This window comes from Eubalaena glacialis, chromosome 10 (genome assembly GCF_028564815.1).
Source record: "Eubalaena glacialis isolate mEubGla1 chromosome 10, mEubGla1.1.hap2.+ XY, whole genome shotgun sequence".
In the NCBI taxonomy this organism is placed as follows: domain Eukaryota; kingdom Metazoa; phylum Chordata; class Mammalia; order Artiodactyla; family Balaenidae; genus Eubalaena; species Eubalaena glacialis.
This window is the reverse complement of record NC_083725.1, coordinates 54841052-54862027: the sequence shown is the minus strand read 5'-3', so window position 1 is coordinate 54862027 and position 20976 is coordinate 54841052. Positions and strand designations below refer to the sequence as shown.

The window sequence follows — 20976 nt, the reverse complement described above, 5'->3', positions numbered from 1 at the left end:
GGTACCTCCCTCCCTTATTGAACAGTTGTAACACATTTGTTCTGGATTTTACTAAGAATCAATACATGTGAGATACTATTTTAGATTAAATAATCTAGGACAACCTGTAAATTATCTAGTTGTACACCATGAACTCTAATCTCAGCCATGTCCTGCTGGACATTTGTGTTATTGATTTGGATACTAGCAGAGATAGAATACAGATGAAATTTGAAAAGATTCAAATCTTTGAGATCTTAGACATTAAAAATATTAGACGTAATAACAACAATAACAATGAAAGTATAATATCATTTGTTGAGCCCCAATTATATGTCACATACTTCTTATATAGTACCTGTAATCATCACAATAACCTCTAAATAAGCTCTAAATTCTTATTGAAATGTAATTCAGTCTTATGAGTCTTGTGAATCTACTATTACCTCTCCTTTTTAAAACTCTAATTTCTTTAATAGGACTTTGGTAGCCTGAATTTTATTTTCCAAAGACTTGGTTTCTTTATCTAATAAGTGGGGATAATAACATCTAATGAATTGGGTTGTTATAAGAAATACACTTAAAAATCCAAGTGCTGAACACAGGGCTTGGCACAAAAGGAATCAATAATAGCTGTTATTATGTAAATTTCACCCACAATAGCTCTGTGAAGAAATTGATGATGCTAAGTTTTTCAACACTACATTCTTTATTAGTACCACTCTATTATACATAGAAGCAACACAATAATTGTTTGCTGAATCTTAATTCAGAGAAAGTTTTTATATTGCACCAGTGCAATTTAGCAGTAAATCCAAACATAAATTTCTCTTTTTCCAGAGATAAAAATGGAAGTTCTTTTAGTGAACTGCTAGTGAAGACTTATTCCCACTAAAGTTTTCCTATAAATACACTAAAAATACTTAGGTATGCTGATTTTTTCCTCTAGGCTTAGCATATTAGCCCTAAATAATCCTGCTTGGAAAGAGTAAATGAATAATTTTATCTCTAGTAAACTAGTCAGTATTGGAGCACTCTTTGTTTTATAATTTTCTTATAGATTGAATGAAATATTATTTCTGGTGTGCTTAGAATGAGAGTCTAGCAAAACTGTATTTTCAAACAATAGATACCTTTGAAAATATTAAAAAGTCCCTTTGCTAAATGAAGGAGGGTTTTAAATGAACTGGAGAAATTCACCCCAGATGCTTCAAATATAAGTAAGACACCTTTAAATATCTGATAATTATTGATAGCGAAAGTCTTTAAAAAACTGGGCTCAATTTTTAAAAAATAAGTTCCACTCAGAATGCACAAGTTTCAATTTCAAGGGTATTATCTACTTGCTATCAGATATGAAGATCTTGCATATCTGAAGTAGTGTCATATGCTAGGTTGAGACTAGCTCTAGTAAATGACCACAGCAGGAAAGAAGCACACTTTCTGCAGTTACAAGATTGAGATTTTAATTTAAACTATCACACTGTGTCACTTTCAGAGTTTAAGGAGGGGTCATTTGCTAGGGAGGGAAATCTTGCATAGGAAGACATTTAATATGCATAGAATTCCCTCAAAACTCTTAGGCTCTGTATCAGCATTTGATGGGAGTGTTATCTGACTTCAGAATGCCCTGTAAGAGACAGAAGATTTGCTTTCTCTCGCCCATCAACATAACTCCACTGCCAAGACATTCAATCTCATAGAAATCTTGCACAGAGTTTGTAATTTCCAGACATTTATTATTTCTGTTTATAAATTCTTAGGTTTATAATAATTTAGATCATCTGCTTTATTTACCACTGTATAGAAAATTCTGCACATTTTCATCTGTAGTAGTTAAGTGCCTTCACTTGTAGCAGATCAATCTTCCTCACAATTAGTCTGCTCTAAAAGCTTGATGGTGGAGAGAAGGAAGAGGATAGCTAATGCTTTGAGCGCATTATATGTGTCAGTTACCATACAAGGAGCTGCAGATCTTTTATGTCTTAGAATCCTCACATTCTCTATTAGGAGTATATTATCTCCATTTTACTGATGAGGAAACTGAGGCTCAGAGAGAGTAAGCAACTTGTCGAAAGACGCCAACCCAGTGAGTGGAAGAGCTGAGATTCAATGCGTGATTCCTAACTTCAACTTATAGGCCTTTAAAATTGCAAGCTTTTTACTGTGTTAGAGAAGGCATCACCACAATAGGGTGTCTCAAGCTCCTTCATGTACCTCCTACTTTCTCTAAAACAGTCCCAGGTCTAAGAAAAATCCATTTCACAAAGACCCGAAAGAAATTCATTTTCTTGTTCAGCAGTGCAATTTCATTCCTGATGCTGCTAGGAACTCTTAAGCAATCTAAACCTAATGAATGACTTTCAGTGGTGGCAGGAATCATGGGCAGGTGACAAGAGAATAAGGGCCCTGGAGTTCTGTGATGACTGCTTTGCTCACCCTGAGAGCAATCAGTCTGTTAAAGCAACAGAAGCCTCTGACATCATGGAGGGTCAAACTAGTCTCACCATCATGCTTTCATAGCACCTGGAGGATCTAACTCTTGATTCCAAAAAATAAACCAAATGATTTTTTGAGACACAGGGACCAGCCATGTCCTGGAATAAGGAGCTAAATATTTATTCTTTAACTTAAATATAAATACACATACCAAACATAAATGTTGTGTGAGTCTGATATAAATTTCCAAATCATTTCCTTACAGATATTTGAAAAAACAATAACCCTTGCTAGGATAAAGTTTTCTTTGGGTTGACATTCATTTTTATACATGTCTGATTATTGCCAGTCATCTCTTGAGGTCCCCATGCCATTTCTACTGTCTCAGGGACTTGCCTACTATTTGCAGAAAGGCCTTCAGCTTTGCTCAAAGTTGTCTTTTAGTTCACCTGTTAAACACTGCTTCTGCCATTCTTTGTGCTCAACTCTGATGGTTCTTGTGTCTTCCCTTCTGTTGCTCTCCTGTACTACAGTATAGAGCAGCCATTTTAAACTTCTTTTGTGGGAAAACTCACTTCCTGATAGGGGTTTGGACTGAAACTGATGGGTAACTAAGCAGGCACAGGGAGGTCTGTAACAAACATGAACGTATTTTCCAATCCAACCGCTTACTATGGAGCCACATTGGCCTCACCATGGCAAAAAGCTCAGAAATCAAAGGCATTCTATTGTATAGGTTATTTGGTTGATAAAGGACTATGAAATTTTAAATGTTGGGTAAAGAGATTTGGGAGATTCTGGACATATGAATGTGGGAAGTGAAAAGAGGAGGCTTTTCCTGTGCAGAAGTATGAATCCTGCACACTTACTATTCTATCCGCTGACTAAATCTTCTGTGCACATTTTGATAATTACCTCCTAGCTTTATATTAAAAAAAAAAAACTAAAGACATTGGAAACATTAATGACAAATATAATATCTCAATTGCCCACTCAACTGAAATAGTTAAAAGCAAGGATTTAAATTTAGATAAATATTGCCTGATTAACTAACAAGACCTAAATTATATTTAGACAATTTTTAATGTAATTAAGAGGATTCTTACTGAATTTGCTTTCTGAGCATTGAGCAGGGCAGAAGAGTCCTGACATACTCAGCTGAAATGGCCACCTGATGTTGGTGAAAAATGAAGGTCTAAGAAACACATCCCAAAAGAGTTATCTTGATAAAAGTAAAGGATTCTTGCCTTTCCTAGTAGTCCCTACATTATAAAAATGATATGACCAGTAGTAGTTTAGTCAGTAGTATTGTACCATGTTCTTTCATTGTTTTGACAAATGTTAGATGTTAATATTAGGAGAAAATGGGTGAAAGGTATACCAGAACTGTATGTACTATCTTTGTAACTTTTCTATAAATCTAAAATTATTCCCAAATAAATGAGTTTTATTTTTTTAAAATCTATGAGTAGGAACTATTCCTTACCCATATTGTCTACTCAAAGATTAAGCCTTTTGTTTAGGACTACAAGGTACTCTGGGATCCAGTTTCTGCTGTCTTTTCAGCCCCATCTCCCATCAGTGCCTGATTGCCCTTGTCTCCTCGTCAATACATGCAGGTGTGGATTCTATGCCCTTCACTTTGTTGACATTTTAGATATGTCATCTCATTAAAAAATTTTAATTTTTAAAATTAAAAATTATTATTAGCTACATTTTACAGATGAGGAAACTAAGGCTCAGAGAGATTAGGTAACTTGCTCAGTGCCTCATATATTCAATAAAGCATTAACATGTGCAAGTCTGTGTGACTTCAAATCCTAGATTCGAAACTGTCCATCTTGAAATGGTAATGAACCAGTACACCTTAAAGTTGAATTTTTTAAATGGCATATATTTTGTACGAAAGATTATTCTAGATAATAGTGATCTTTTACCATTTACACATATAACACTGGAATGAATTATCAAAGGACTGCTATCCAAACAATGAACCAAGACAGTCATTTGTTCTGGATGATTTAGACATTTATTACTCTCAAATAGTATGTAGAACTAAAAGCTTTCTCAGGTTACTGTGCCACCATATACTCATCAGGTTCTTATTTTAAGATTATAGAATTGAAAATGGTTAACTGGCAACATGTTTAAGTGAAAAGAGCTGAGTTCATACCTGGGCTCTGCCCTTAATTTGTGACAGGCAGTTACCTTCTGTAGGCCTCACTCTCTTCATTTGTAGAATTAGGATAAGATCTTGTATCTTAAATGGATATGAGGGTTAAATGAGAACACACAGATGAAGTGTTTAAGGAGAAATTGGCATCTGGGAGGCTGAATTAAGTTTGCACCTGAGCTAGATTCTGATATTGATCAGTCATGCTGGTTTCTTCTTCCCCTTAGTACTCCTACAATGCAAGATACATAGCATTTTCTTTCCTAAATTTACCATGATGTATTGCCCCAAGGTGTAAAGACCTTGGGGAAAGCAAAATGGCATTTCAAAATCATGGCGTTGGTGTTGGGGAACCAATATTTTTGCAACTCAAATGGATTACAATTCTCTGCTTTTATCAAAACTGAAGAAGGATTTATCAGATCAGTTGGCCATTAAAACTACTTTCTTATGTTCATCACGTGGTTTTTGGCAAATAATTCAGAGTGAGTTCAAAGAATTTACTGTCATTGTAATAACAAAACTTCTAGCCCATCTCTTTATTTATGTAAACAGTATTTCATAGTCCTTATCTTTATAAGATTTAAAAATAGGAAAAAAATGATACATAAATATTTTGCTAACGTAAATCTCAATCCTAACATTCAGTAATATTTAGCCTCAGGCTCATGAATAATAAGGGGAAAAAAACTTCATCCATCTTACAAAAAATTAACATTTCCAATAAATTATTCTTTTATATGTGTAATAACTATATTTCATAATTTATAATATATTTATGATGTTCTGATAAATTTAGTACTAAAATATTTATAAGAATAACTCAAACCTGGATAATTTTTAATCACAGAAACACACACACACACAATCTGCATATTTTGTTGTTTTAGAGACATAAAATAGATTAAAAATAAAAATATACTACATTAAGATAAAATTTTGTGAAAGAAGTAGAATGGAAATACAAACTCAAGAAGAAATGGAGCAATGTTGTATATCAAATCACTATAGTTTTTAGATTTCACTGCTTACATTTAAATCAATGATGTTCTGGTTTATTTTAAAATATAAATAAAATATAACAGAAATTACATCCTTTGTAACTATTCAAACTTATAATTAAATATTTCAGAGAACAACATAAAAGTGCTCAAAGATGTCCATGTATGTATTGTGTGTGTGTGAGTGTATGTAATTCTTTTAGGGTATATGTGAGCAAGAGTTTGAAGACAAATGAGATAGTGTTAGGTTGGTGCAGTATGTTGGTTTTAAGTAAACTAATTCTGGGGCAATTTGGAAGAGTAAAGATTCATGAGCCAATAGGGGAAGCACCCTGAGGCTAGAAACTGAATCCAACTTACTTGCTTTTATATCCCTTGAATAATGCCTAGCACATAGTAGGTACTCAATAAATAAGTCTTGAATGAATGAACAATTTATAGTAGAGTCCAAGTTAATCCACACTGTTTTAGCTTGAGTCAAAGGACATAGTTCTCCTACATCTTTCTCTGCTGATTTTCTTCTTCCAAAGAAATTAAAACTTTAGCTAACCTTCACAACCATGGTATAGCCTGCTTTTTCAATTCTTCTTTTGCAAGGCATTCACATTTACATTTTTAAGTGTATGCTATAATAGTAACAGGTGAGTCTTGCACTGTGAACATAATAACTTTTGGATTAATTCACTATAAACTTTTCTTCCTGAAAGCAATTCTCTGCCTGCTTTAAACTGACACACAATTAAAACTCTACTTCCTCCTTGGTTGTTTTCTCAATTTCTTAATTAGCACCTAAAGTTTCCAGGTGCATAGCAACTATATGTATATTATGCAACTAATTAGCAATATCTTTATTCTCTTAACTATAAGAGAGTTACTTCCCTAAACTTAAACAAAGTTCATAAAACCCGACTAAATGAAGTTCACTTTACACTTGTAAGAGAGACTTTTTTTTAATATAAAGGGTTTAAAATCTATGTAATACCAAGACTGTTTATTGAAAGCACTAAGAGAAAGGAAGGCTAAGATCTGAATTGCAGTACTACTGGGAAAACCTAAAGACAGTCTCTAGGCACTTTAGGGCATAACATCTCAAAGAAACATTCCATTTTATTTCTTTAGATCAGGCACTTGCCTGATGATATCATGAAAAGAAAATTTTTTATTTATATCTAAGATTTTCTGTCAAACTGCCATTTTAACAATTTGACTCATTTTCTTTCTGATTGCATGATTATTTGTAACTTAACATCTGGTATTCAATTTGACTCAATTCAACTTAATTATTGAGTGCTTTTGACACTAGGCCCTGTCTAAGGATTAAGTACACAAAGAGTCATAAATGCTTCCCTCCAGGAAGAAGATCGGCTATCCCACTCTCACCCTCAATTCTCTTAGCCTCACATGTTTTTAAGACCTGGTTGCAGTGTCATCATTTTTCTGGAAATTACTTTCTGACTATTCACACGCCCACAGCTTCCAAAGGTTAAGTGCCCCATCTCATGTCACCACAGCAAGACAGGACTCATTTTATTTATCTGTGTATCCCCAGAGTCTGGCAAATTGTAAGTACGTAATAAACATCCTCTAAACTATTTCATTTTAATAATGATTGTGGGAGTGGGTAAAATAATAGGTGAATGTCCAAAGCATAAACTAAGGTAGTTCTCTAAGATAATTAAAGCTATAACTCATTTTATCAGGGGAGCTTTATAGCTCTCAGTCAAACCCTACCTCACCAGTCCTTGGATCTGGATCTCAAGGAAACTAATGCACACTTGGGACAATGGTTTTAATAAACAAAGCCATCTGATACAAAGTAAATTCAAATTCTAATCTTAATCAAATTCTAATCATACTAAGAACACCAACAGAGTGTTCTCCTGTTTTATATAGTGCTTTAATTCAGCAGTTTTCAAAGAATGGCCATGGACCCCTGGGGGGTCCTGAAGACTCTTTCAGAGGATCCACAATATTGAAATTATGTTCATAATATTACTAAGTTTTTTTCCACTATATGGACACTTGCATTGATGGTACAAAAGCAGTGGTTGGTAAAACTGCTAAGGCATTAATATGAATCAAGACAGTAGAAGAAACTGGAAAAGTCTGGTTTTTCTGCCACCATATACTTGTAATAAAAATTTTAAAGAAAATTCCAGTTTTATTCATATCAACCCTCCTTTTCAAAACACATCTTTTAAATATTCTGTATAATGAAATGGCAGGTACTCATAACGCACTTCGCTGCATACCGAAGTAGGGTAGTTATCTCTAGGAACAGCACCTGAGATTGAATTGTGAGATGAACTAGCCACTTTTTTCATGGCAGTGCAACTTTATTTGAAAGAATGACCAATATACAAATGATGGTTATTCAGACTTGGATATTTAGTTGGTATTTTCTCCAAGTTTAACAAAGTGACTCTATCATTTCAAAGAAAACAACTGACCATATTTTATGCCAATAATAAAACTTGAGATTAAAAGAAAAAAATAAATTTGGAAAACTTTTATCCACTGCTAAGAACTTAACAATTTCTCAATACTTAAATACTATTCTAATGAGATCAATGGTGATATTAACAAATGAGATATTTGAACATATATAACAAAATATGTCAACACTTGGAAAATCTCCACAACTCAGTGAACAAATATTTTCCAAATGATGAATGGATGGACTTACAAAAGCATACAAGGATAAATACTCATTCAAAGTACAAAACTGGCCAATGGATTTAATGTCAAAGAGCACAAAACTTTCATTGCTATGCCTATCAGATACTGCAACTAACCTTTTAGAAGCTGCCATTTGTATCCTTTCATTATAGAAAACTTGTTGTCTAATTTCAGATTTATAGAGTTAGTAAAAATCATTTGCCTTTGGTGTGCGTTCATAATACACAATAAGGAAGAATATAAAGATAGTTTTTGCTTTATCTCTTTAAAAATCTATGGCTAATGATATTAAGATCTACTCTTTATCTACAGTAAGCAAGACAGAGTGGTATTGGTGGAGGGATAGACGCATAGGTCAATGAAACAGAATACTCAGAAACAGAGCTACACAAATACATCCAACAAATTTTTGACAGAAATGCAAAGGCAATTCAATGGAGGAAGGACGGTCTTTTTGACAAATGATGCTGGAGTAAGTAGACATCCATAAGCATAAAAATGAACCTCAACCTAAACCTCATTCCTTATTCAGAAACTAATTCAATAGATAAGAGGCTTACACGTGAAACACAAAACTATAAAACTTTTAGGCAACAAACCACAAACATAGGAGAAAATCTTCATTATCTAGGGCTAGACAAAGAGCTCTTAGACTTGACACCAAACAAATGATCCATAAAATGAAAATTGATAAATAGGATTTTATCAAAATGAAAAGCTTTTGTTTTGTAAAAGCCCATGTGAAGGAAATAAAGAGAAAATCTATAGACTGGGAGAAAGTATTTGCAAACCATACCTGACAAAGGTCTAGTATCTATAATACATACAGAATTTTCAAAACTGAAAGGTAAAAAATAATAATAATAATGCAGTTAGAAAATGGGCAAAGGAATTTCACTGAAGAGCGTATGCAGATGAAAAGGTGCTCAGTACCATTAGTTACAGGGAAATGTAAATTCAAACCATAACGTGTTATCACTACACAACTATCAGGATGTCTAAAATAAAAAATAACAGCCCCAATCATTCATACATTGCTAGTGGGATTTTGAAACGATAGCTTTGCAAGATGTTACCATTGGTGGAAACGGTGGAAAGGATACAGGATTTTTGTTTGTATTATTTTTTACAATGGCATGTGAATTAATATTTATCACAAAATAAAGAGTTTAATTTTTAAAATCTATGGGGAAGTAATACTCTTCAAAAATATGGCAAGGTCATAAAAACAAGGAAATACTGAGAAACCATCAAACACAGGAGGTATCAACACTCATAAACCCTAGTAAATGCAACATAATATCCTTAATTGGATCCTCAAATGGGGAAAAGAAAGGGCATTTGTGGAAAAACAGTTGCAATCCAAATAAAGACTGTCATTTAGTTAACAATATTAAACCCAAGTAAATTTCTTACTTTTGACAAATGTACCAGGAATATGTAATATGTTAACATTAGGGGGGGCTGGGTAAAGGGTACGTGGGAAACATCTTTGCATCTGTTCTACAAAATTAAAATTATCCCCCAAAAAGATTTTAACAAAAATCTATGGTTAAGAGTTGTCCCCTATTTGGGGTCTTCTGTGTTTCCATACAAATTGTAAATTTTTTTGTTCTAATTCTGTGAAAAATGCTATTGGTAATATGATAGGGATTGCATTGAATCTGTAGATTGCCTTGGGTAGTAGAGTCATTTTGACAATATTGATTCTTCCAAACCAAGAACATGGTATATCTCTCCATCTGTTTGTGTCATCTTTGATTTCTTTCATCAGTATCTTATAGTTTTCTGAGTACAGGTCTTTTGCCTCCTTAGGTAGGTTTATTCCTAGATATTTTATTCTTTTTGATATGAAGGTAAATGAGATTGTTTCCTTAATTTCTCTTTCTGATTTTTCACTGTTAGTGTATGGGAATGCAAGAGATTTCTGTGTATTAATTTTGTACCCTGCAACTTTACCAAATTCATTGATGAGCTCTATTAGTTTTCTGGTAGCATCTTTAGGATTTTCTATATATAATATCATGTCATCTGCAAACAGTGACAGTTTTACTTCTTCTTTTCCAATGTGGATTCCATTTATTTTTCTTCTCTGATTACCATGGCTAGGACTTCTGATACTATGTTGAATAAAAGTGGAAAGAGTAGACATCCTTGTCTTGTTCCTGATCTTAGAGGAAATGCTTTCAGATTTTCACCATTGGGAACGATGTTTGCTGTGGGTTTGTCATATACAGCCTTTATTATATTGAGGTATGTTCCCTCTATGCCCATTTTCCAGAGAGTTTTTTTAATCACAAATATCCAAAGCAATCTTGAGAAAGAAAAATGGAGCAGGAGGAATCAGGTGCCCTTCAGACTATACTACAAAGCTACAGTAATTAAAACAGTATGGTACTGGCACAAAAACAGAAATATAGATCAATGGAGCAGGATAGAAAGTCCACAGATAAACCCACAGACCTATGGTCACCTAGTCTATGACAAAGGAGGCAAGAATATACAATGGAGAAAAGACAGTTTCTTCAATAAGTGGTACTGGGAAAATTGGACAGCTACATGCAAAAGAATGAAATCAGAACATTCTCTAACACCATACACAAAAGTAAACTCAAAATGCATTAAAGACCTAAATGTAAGACTGGATACTATAAAACTCTTAGAGGAAAACATTGGCAGAAAACTCTTTGACATAAATCGCAGCAAGCTCTTTTTTGATTCACCTCCTAGAGTAATGAGAATAAAAACAAATATAAACAAATGGGACCTAATTAAACTTAAAAGCTTTTGCACAGCAATGGAAACCATAAACAAAATGAAAAGACAACCCACAGAATGGGGGAAAATATTTGCAAATGAAGCAACCAACAAGGGATTAATCTCCAAAATATACAAACAGCTCATGCAGCTCAATATCAAAAAAACAAACAACCCAATCAAAAAATGGGCAGAAGACCTAAATAAACATTTCTACAAAGAAGACATATAGATGGTCAAGAAACACATGAAAAGATGCTCAACATCACTAATTATTAGAGAAATGCAAATCGAAAGTGCAATCAGGTATCACCTCACACTGGTCAGAATGGCCATCATTAAAAAATCTACAAACAATAAATGCTGGAGAGGGTGTGGAGAAAAGGGAACCCTCTTACACTGTTGGTGGGAATGTAAATTGGTAGAGCCACTATGGAGAACAGTATGGAGGTTCCTTAAAAAACTAAAAATAGAACTACTATATAATCCAGCAATCCCACTCCTGGGCAAATATTCAGAGAAAACCATAATTTGAAGAGATACATGTACCCCAATGTTCACTACAGCACTATTTACAATAGCCAGGACATGGAAGCAACATAAAGTCCATCAATGGAGGAATGGATAAAGAAGATGTGGTACATATATACAATGGAATATTACTCAGCCATAAAAAAGAACGAAATAATTCCATTTGCAGTGACATGGATGCACCTAGAGATTGTCATACTGAGTGAAGTACATCAGACAGAGAAAGACAAATATCATATGACATCACTTATATGTGGAATCTAAAAAAAATGGTACAAATGAACCTATTTGCAAAAGAGAAATAGAGTCACAGATGTAGAAAACAAATTTATGGTTACCAAGGAGGAAAGAGGGGGAGGGATAAGTTGGGAGATTGGGATTGACATATACAAACTATTACCCATAAAATAGATAACTAGTAAGAACCTACTGTATAGCACAGGGAACTCTATAATGACCTATATGGGAAAAGAATCTAAAAAAGAGTGGATATATGTATATGTATAACCAATTCACTTTGCTGTACAGCAGAAATTAGCACAACATTGTAAATCAACTATACACCAATAAAAATTAATTAAAAATAAAAAAGAGTTGTCCCCTACCCATTGTTTCTAGTCAAATACTAAGTATTTTATCTAGGCATACAAGGTACTCTGTGATTTAGCACCTGTCTCCCTTCCAAACTCATCTCCAGCAGTTGGTTTGCTGCCCTTGAACCTTTATCAGTACAGAATGCCTTGCAGTTCCTCAAATGTGTTTTGCTGGGTCAACCCTTTTATGCCTTTATACAGACTAGTCACTCTGTCAAGAGTGATCTTCTGTTCTTCCTGTTCTTTACACTTGATAAAACCTAGTTACCTTTAAACACCCAGCTCAGACAAAATCTTTTTCATAAATTAGTCCTTGACCATGTTCACAGCAGTTCTGATGACTCTTTAGCTTCTTTACCTTACACAGAAACAATACTATACTCTTACATGACTAATGATTTGTTACCATGGTTTACTTCTCCACAAAACTGTGATGAAGCAGTTAAGTAGTATAGGGGGAAAAGCACAGGCTTTGGATTGAAATACACCTGGATTTGAGTTTCTCCTTCACACATATTTTAACTCTGTCACCTGAGGTACGACACTTGACTCTGAGCCGCCATTTCTTCTTCTATTAGAAAAAAGAACTATTATCCTTACTTTATAGATTTGCTGCGAAATTAAATGAGAGAAAATACTTAAAGTGCCTGTAAGATGCCTGACACAAAAATTCAATTATATTACTATTAATTTCTATTGTTACTTTTAAATTATTGTCACTATTATATATTTTTATAATGTCTAAGTGTTGCTAGAAAAATAATTTTGACATTGTACATCCTCTGAAAGGGTCTTCAGGACCCCTCCAGGTGTCCATGACCATTATATAAAATAGGAAATTATATAAAACAAGAAAGCACTCTGTTGGTGTTCTTGGTATGATTAGGATTTGATTAGGATTAGAATTTGAATTTACTTTATGTCATAAGGCTTTGTTTATTACTCCATTGTCCCAGGTGTACATTAGGTTCCATAGGAGCAAGATACAAGGACTGGCAAGGTAGTGTTCAACTGAGAGCCATGAAGCTCCCCAGCTGCAATGAGTTATGACTTAAGTTATCTTAATTATCCTGGGAAATGCTTCACCAATAACTTGCCTCTTAATAATACTCAGAACATTGACCTATTTTTTCATTTATTCCCATAACCATTATTAAAATTAAATCATTTAAAGGATGTTAATTATGTCTCTATAATTTACCAGACTATGGAGATACAGAAATGAACAAAACTAATCCTGTCTAGCTGTAGAGCACTTAAACTTTGAGATTTGTGGGTATGAGGATAGTCAAAATTTCCCAGAAAAATGACACTACGATCAAGATTTTAAAAACTTGGAGAGATTTGAGAGAGTGGAATGACAGGCCTTTAAGCAGAGAGAATAGGAAACAACTGACACCTACATGGGAAAGGACCTAAAACAGGAGAACCAAGAAATGGTTGGACAGAGCAAAGGCTATGTGTGAACATGTGACTTAAAATAAGGCCAGGGAAGTATATAGTGCAAAGTATGGAAGGGGTGTGTTGGCTACATGTTGTAAAAGATGTTTAATGCATTAATGTTGTAGGACATAGTTCAGACAGAGACGGTTTAACCTCAGGACTGGCTTGGTTTAAAGCTATGATGGCTACTGAAATATCAAGATAAACAGGGTGCAAATCATTTGGCATTTTCTAAACACAGTTCTCATTTCTAATAATATGATTGAAAAATAGTTTATAAGCTGTACCAATATGGGAAGGGTGCCCAGCAAGTCCTAGATCTTGAAATTCCAAATGCTAAAACATGTACAAATGCACGAGTGATCATAAACTAGAGCCTTGGGCATGGAATTGGGAGAAAATATATGATTGCTTTCTTCATCTGAATTTCTTCACCCAGAGACATTCTAGAAATTGACATCTACCTCAGACATGGTCTTTAAAACCAAAGACAGGAAAAACAAAAACAAACCTCACAGATCAGAGGGACAATCATATGTAGTTGTTAGTCAGAGTAAATATACCCTTGTTGAGAACTTATAGCCTCACATTTTTCAGGGAAATTTTAATTATCATTCACTTTATTAGCTTCACAGCTCAATTCAGCATGAAAAACCCTGTGGGAGAGTCTTACTACAAAATGGCCTATTTTCTATGCACAAAATTTGATTACAGCTATGTCTTTGTCTCTGAAGTCCAAGAGAAAAGCTATCTCCATTTGGAAATAATACTCCATCTTCCAAACAAAAAGAAAAATGCTGATGAACTTCCAAAGGACTCCTTTGAGCGCCTCTGAAGAGACAAAATGATGGTACTTGGTGCACCTGGGCTTCATAAACCATTCAGGATAGCTCAAGTTGAAACGACACACCCTTAACACACACAAACACACATAGACACATACGCTCAAACATCGTGCGTGACTGGAACCAATTACTGAACAAATGTGAATGGTAATGTATTCAAAATGCCATAAACAGGTGCTAACTATTTCTCTTTGCACTTGAAGACAAAAATAATAAAAGGAAACTTCTACCTTTTTCAAAAATCTGAATCTTCCCCCTTATCTTTCCTCACTTGCTCTATTTGTCTATTTCAAGCTACCTGGGGCATGTCTGACATATAACAGAAGCTGTATCAGGACAGGGGCTATATTGGGATATGTGGAATGTCAAAAACTGAGAGAGTGGTCACAGGCTACACAAGAAAGTAACGATGCTAGAAGCCAGGAAAGAATCCACATGGTATCAAACCAAAGGGTGCCAGAGACAGATATTAAAGCTGGGGTCTGAAGCCAAGAGTCAGGGCCAGGATGAAGGAAACAAATGCTACTGAGATGCAAGCACAGGACAATGGGAAGAAGGGTAAGTGTTAGAATCTAGTGGAACTGTCCAGTAGAGTTGCTATGGTTTAAACACTGCATTTATGAATGCGTGGTGTATGGCTTAAAGCTGTGACTTGCAACTTCATTGACCCATGGTAAGAAACATATTTTACATCATGTCCATGGTGTGTGTGTGTGTGTGTGTGTGTGTGTGTGTGTATTTAGAACAAAAATTTATGAAATATATTTATTTTTACTACATTTAATGAACTCTGATATTTTTGAGTTCTGTTAGTATAGTTCTGTTCTATACTTTTTTGGTTCATTAAAAAATTCTGGTTTTGTTCACAAAATAGTTTCCAAACCCACTAATGGGCTTCACCTAGCATATCCACTGGCTAAAAGAAATAAAAGCAAATTGAATATCCAAATGTAGGAAAGAAACATGGTTTTCTAGAGAAAAAAGAGGAAATATAGTAAGGTGAAGGATATATTATTATATTTGTATATTCTTTTAGAATGTAAAATTTAAAATTGGCCTTAGGGATTTTCTAATTACAGCCTTGATTTGACAGATGAAAAAAAAGTCGCCAAATGAAGTCAATTGTCCAAGTTCTCATGGACAGAACTGTATGGCAGAGTTGTATTTAAAACTCAAACTGACTGTCTTCTGGGACTCTTTCCACTTTAGGTATATATGCATGTTTGTCTAAGAAGTTTCAAAGAGAAGCAAGGAAGGATGAATTGGAATTACATTTAAAAGGCCACAGAATTCCAAGTTAAAGCATGCTGAACTCAATCTTGTGGGTAATAGCAAGGCATTAAACAGTTATTTTCAGGGAAATCATATGAAAATTTTTGTGTTTATAAGATACATGTGGCAATTTCATGTGGGTGGACTGATAAGCAATGAGACAGAAAGACCAATTAGGCAATTATAGTATTCCAGGAACAAAAGATTAGGGACCTGGGTTACACTGATTGACAGAAGTAGAATGGTAAGGGAAAACAATGATGACAGAGCATCATGAAGAAAGAATTTGCAAAACTTGGTTGGTAATGAGGTACAAAGCCTGAGGGAGAGCGTAGAATTCATTCTGACTGATATTTCAAGTTTTGATGGCAGGGATAAGGTGGTATCTTTGACATTAAAGTTGGAATAAGGAAAAGAAATATGTTGTTTTTAGTAAAGAAATGATTGGCTAAGCCTTAAGATGTGCAGATTTAGGGGTGATGATAGATATCTAGTGTATATGCCATTTTAACAGCTTTCTTGAGTTACAATTGATAGAAAAATACTTAAAAGTATATAATATTTTATATACTTTTAAAATAAAAGTGTAAAATAGTAAAGTGTAAAATATTTAAAGTGTATAATTTGATGAGTTTGGGCATATGCAAAACCTGTGATACCACTGCCACAGTCAATATAATGGACATACCCAATACCTCCCAGAGTTTCCTTACGTCCCTTTTGTTTTTGTTTGTTTATTGCAGTAAGAGCACCTAACATGAGACCTACCCTTTTAACAAAATTTGAAGTACACAATACAGTATTGTTAGCTACAGCTTTCATGTTGTACAGCAGATTGCAGAATTTATTCATCTTGCATAACTGAAACTTTATACCCACTGAACAACAACTCCCCATTTCTCCCAACCCCAAGCCCCTGGAAACCACTCACAGAAGCAGAAATTCTCTGCTTCTGTGAGTCTGACTATTTTAGATACATCATATAAGTAGAATTATGCAGTATTTGTCCTTCTGTGACTTAGATCATGTCCTCCAGGTTTATCCATGTTTTCATAATGTATATGTCTTTTAAGTGAAAGCCTAGAAATGGCATGGGTTTGAACACTTGAGAGGCATTAAAATGGATAAGATCTCTTTGAGAATAAATGTTTTGAAACAAACCGAGCACACCAACTGAACCAGGGCAAACACTTGCAACCAGAGTTCAAAGGCAGGGCAAACTCTTGCAACCAGAGTTCAAAGGCAGGGCCTATATGATCAGGGAAGTTCAGATTATTTAATTACCTTTTTTCGAGCACCTCATATATTCTAGAGATTGTACTAAATACTAGGGCCAAAAAATAGTGAAAGATGAAGTAGAGTATCAGAAATAACAGAATAATGTTTCATAGCCACTACATAAAGGAAGAGTTTCAAGAAGAGAATTAGCACACAAATTTAAAAGTTTCAGATGGTGCCTTCCCATTGATCATATAATTTATTGTCTTACCAGTTATGAGAACACAAATCTCAAGTCTTAATTTCACCCATATTCATCTTCCCAGTCAAATGAGATTCTTCACTTTACACATGAACTTGTATAGCACTACAAAGATTTATATTTTCCTAAATGATTCAAACTGTCAAAATTTTCAAAACGAAGTCCCAACTTTTGCTTCTGGAAGGATGGAACAGATGCACTTTTTCTTACTTATCTCACTAGGTAAAACTAAAACCTTAGGAATCATATAAAAAACAAATATAAAAAAGCATCTTAAAAGTAGAGAGAGGAAGAAAGATTTGCTGTGGACATCAAGACTTAAGGAAGAACATGGTGGTGAGTTCCCTGGGTTTTCTTTTTGCCTCATGTATCCCAGATTTGGATCTGAAGAAGGTGGAAACCTAGAAATGCCAGTGGGCACAGTCAAAAAAGCCTTAACAAAAGCCTTCTCTCTCTAGCCCTTGGACCAGAAAAGGGGTAGCCTGACAAAACAGAAAAATTTTAGATGATAATCACTCTATTCCATGCAAAAATCTACAGCAAAAACTGCTCCCCATTCCCCCATCTACGCTAGCAAAGGCCATGTGAAAGACTACACCTCCACCCTTGCCAAGCTGTAAGGAGGGACCTAATCCCCCTGTCATTCATGTCATTGGAGTGGAGTCCTGGAAAGAGACAAGAAAGAGAGTGGAGCAGAAAAAGTATTGAAATAAATAATGGTTTAAACTTCCCAAATTTGGCAAGAAACTAAGTGTACAGATTCAAGAAGCCTACACATCAAAAAGAGATTCATGGTCTCCATTAACAGGAAACCTCATTGGAGCAAACTCCAAACATTATAAAGCCAATGACATTCATTTCAATGAAACCTGGAAAATAAAGGCAAAAACTCTTAATAGCTAAAAGGGCAACTCACCTAAGAAGAAAAAGTAATCTGATCAGTAGATTTCTTATCAGAGACCAAGGAGGCCAGAAAGAAGTAAAAAAATATTTTTCAAGGGAGGAAAGAAAAGAACTCTGAACCCAAAACAAAGAAAATTATGAGAGAGAGGGCAGGTCATTACATAATAATAAAGAGGGCAATCCAATCCTAAATACATATGCAACAAACAGTAAAGCTACTAATTATGTAAAGCAAGAACTGACAGAATTGAAAGGAGAGTTTGACATATCCACAATTTTAGTAGGAGCCTTCAACACCCCTCTCTGAGCAACTGATAAAGCAACCAGACAGAAAAGCAGTAAGGACAGAGGAGAAATTAACAACACCATCAGTGAACATATCAAGCATCTAATGAACATTTATAAAACATTCCACTCAACAACAGCAGAATAAACTTTTCTTTTTTCAAGTGCCCTTGGAACATATACCAGGATAGACCTTATTCTGGTCCATAAAACAAACCTCAACAAACATAAAGGACTTGAAATCATGCACAGTTTATTATTTGATTATAAAGAAATCAAGCTAGAAATCAATAACAGAAAGAAAACAGGAAAATCTTCAAACACTTAGACACCAAATAACACACTTTTAAATAATTTAAGGGCCAAAAAGCAGTCTGAAGAGAAATTAAAAATACATTGAAAAATCAAATAGAAAATACAGCAAATCAAAATTTGTGGGACACAGCTAATGGAGTGCTGAGAAATGTATAGCACTTAAATGCTTACATTAGAAAAGCAGAAAAGTCTCAAATCAATCATGTAAACCACTACCTTAAGAAGAAAAAGAAGTATAAAGTAAATCCAAAGCAAGCAAAAGGAAGAAAATAATAAAATAACAGCAAAAATCAATGAAATTGAAAACAGAAAAATTGAGACAATCAATGCAACAAAGAACTAGTTCTTTTAAAATAATCAATAAAATTGACAAATCTCTCAGAAGGCTGATAAAAAGAGATGATGCAGGGCTTCCCTGGTGGCGCAGTGGCTGAGAATCTGCCTGCCAATGCAGGGGACACAGGTTCGAGCCCTGGTCTGGGAAGATCCCACATGCCGTGGAGCAACTAGGCCCATGAGCCACAACTACTGTGCCTGCGCGTCTGGAGCCTGTGCTCCCAACAAGAGAGGCCGTGGTAGTGAGAGGCCCGCGCACCGCGGTGAAGAGTGGCCCCTGCTTGCCGCAACTAGAGAAAGCCCTTGCACAGAAACGAAGACCCAACACAGCCAAAAAAAAAAAAAACAAAAGAGATGATGCAAATTATCAATATCATAAATGACATATGGGATATCAACACAAAACCTGAATACATCAAAAGGGTCATAAAGGAATACTATGAACAACTTTATAAACATAAATTTAACAACTTAGATGAAATGAATCAATTCCTCAAAAAAACACAAAAGAAACACAACTCAGCCAACTGGAGGTAGATAATTTGAATACTCTATTAAAGACATTGAAGACATAATTTTAAATTTCAAAAAAAGAAATCTCCAGGTTCAGATGGTTTCATTAAAGAATTCTACCAAACATTTAAGGAAGAATTAAAACACAGTCTACACAATTTCTTCCAGAAAAGAGACAAGGAGGAAACCCTTCCCAATTTGCTTTATGAATCTGGTAATCTATGAATCTATGATACCCAAGCCAGAGAAAGTATTCCTCTGATACCAAAACCAGTGCCAAAATTAAAAAGAAAAAAAAAAAAAAACCCACTAAAGAATAATATCCCTCATAAATATACACAAAAGATGTTTAAACAAAATATTAGCATATAGAGTTCAGCAATATATAAAAAGAATTAAAGATCATGACCAAATGATGTTTATTCCAGGGATGCAAAGCTGGTACAGTATTTGAAAATCAATCAATGTAATACAGCATATGACATGATCATATCAATCAATGCAGAAAGATCATTTGGCAAAATTCAACATCAATTCATTAAAAACAAAAAAAACCCTCTCTGGAATACAGGAATACAGGGGAATTTCCTCATCTTGATAAAGAGCATCTACAAAAAAAACAGCTAATGTTATACTTGATGGTGAAAGACTGAATGCGTTCCTCTAAGATTGGGCACAAAGCAAAATGTCCAATCTTCCCATTCTTACTCAACATAGAGTTAGATGCTCTAACCAATGCAATAGGCAATAAAAGTAAATAAAAGGTAGAAAGATTGAAAGGAATAAATAAAATTATTCCTATTTGAAGATGACATGACTGTCTAAATAGAAAATCCCAAGGAATCTAAAAGCATACGCCTAAACTATTAAGTGCGTTTAGCAAGGCTACAGGATATAAGATAAACATAAAAAATCAACTGGATTTTTATATACTAGCAATGAATATGTGGATACAAAAAGTAAAAACGCTATATCATTTATAATCACTCAAAAAATGATGTACTTAGGTATATATCTAACAAAACATACAAATTTTTGTAGATGCAGGCAAGATAATTCTAAAATTTATATTGAAAAGTAAAGGAACTAGAATAGCTAAAACAATTTTGGAGAGGAAGAATAAAGTCAGTCTACCTGGTTTCACGATCTATTATACAGTTACAGTAATCAACGACATTTGGTACTGGCAGAGGGATAAACCCATAGATCAATGGAACAGAAAAGAGAACTCAGAAATAAACCCACACAAACACAAATATGCCAACTGATTTGTGAGAAAGGGGTAGAGCAATTAAACGAAGGAAACAGAGCTTTTTCAACAAATGATCCCAGAGTAAGTCATCACCCATAGGCAAAAAAGAAGGAGAGGAGGAGGGGGAAGAAGAAGAACTTTCACCTAAACCCCACACCTCGCACAAAAATAATTCAAGAT

General features: G+C 34.4%; 1 protein-coding gene across 5 annotated transcripts in view; it reads right to left on the bottom strand.

Moving 5' to 3' along the window:
* The window catches only part of GRM5 (glutamate metabotropic receptor 5), a 534341-nt gene that overhangs the window by 468146 nt on the left and 45219 nt on the right, over positions 1-20976 (bottom strand). The window lies entirely within an intron of this gene.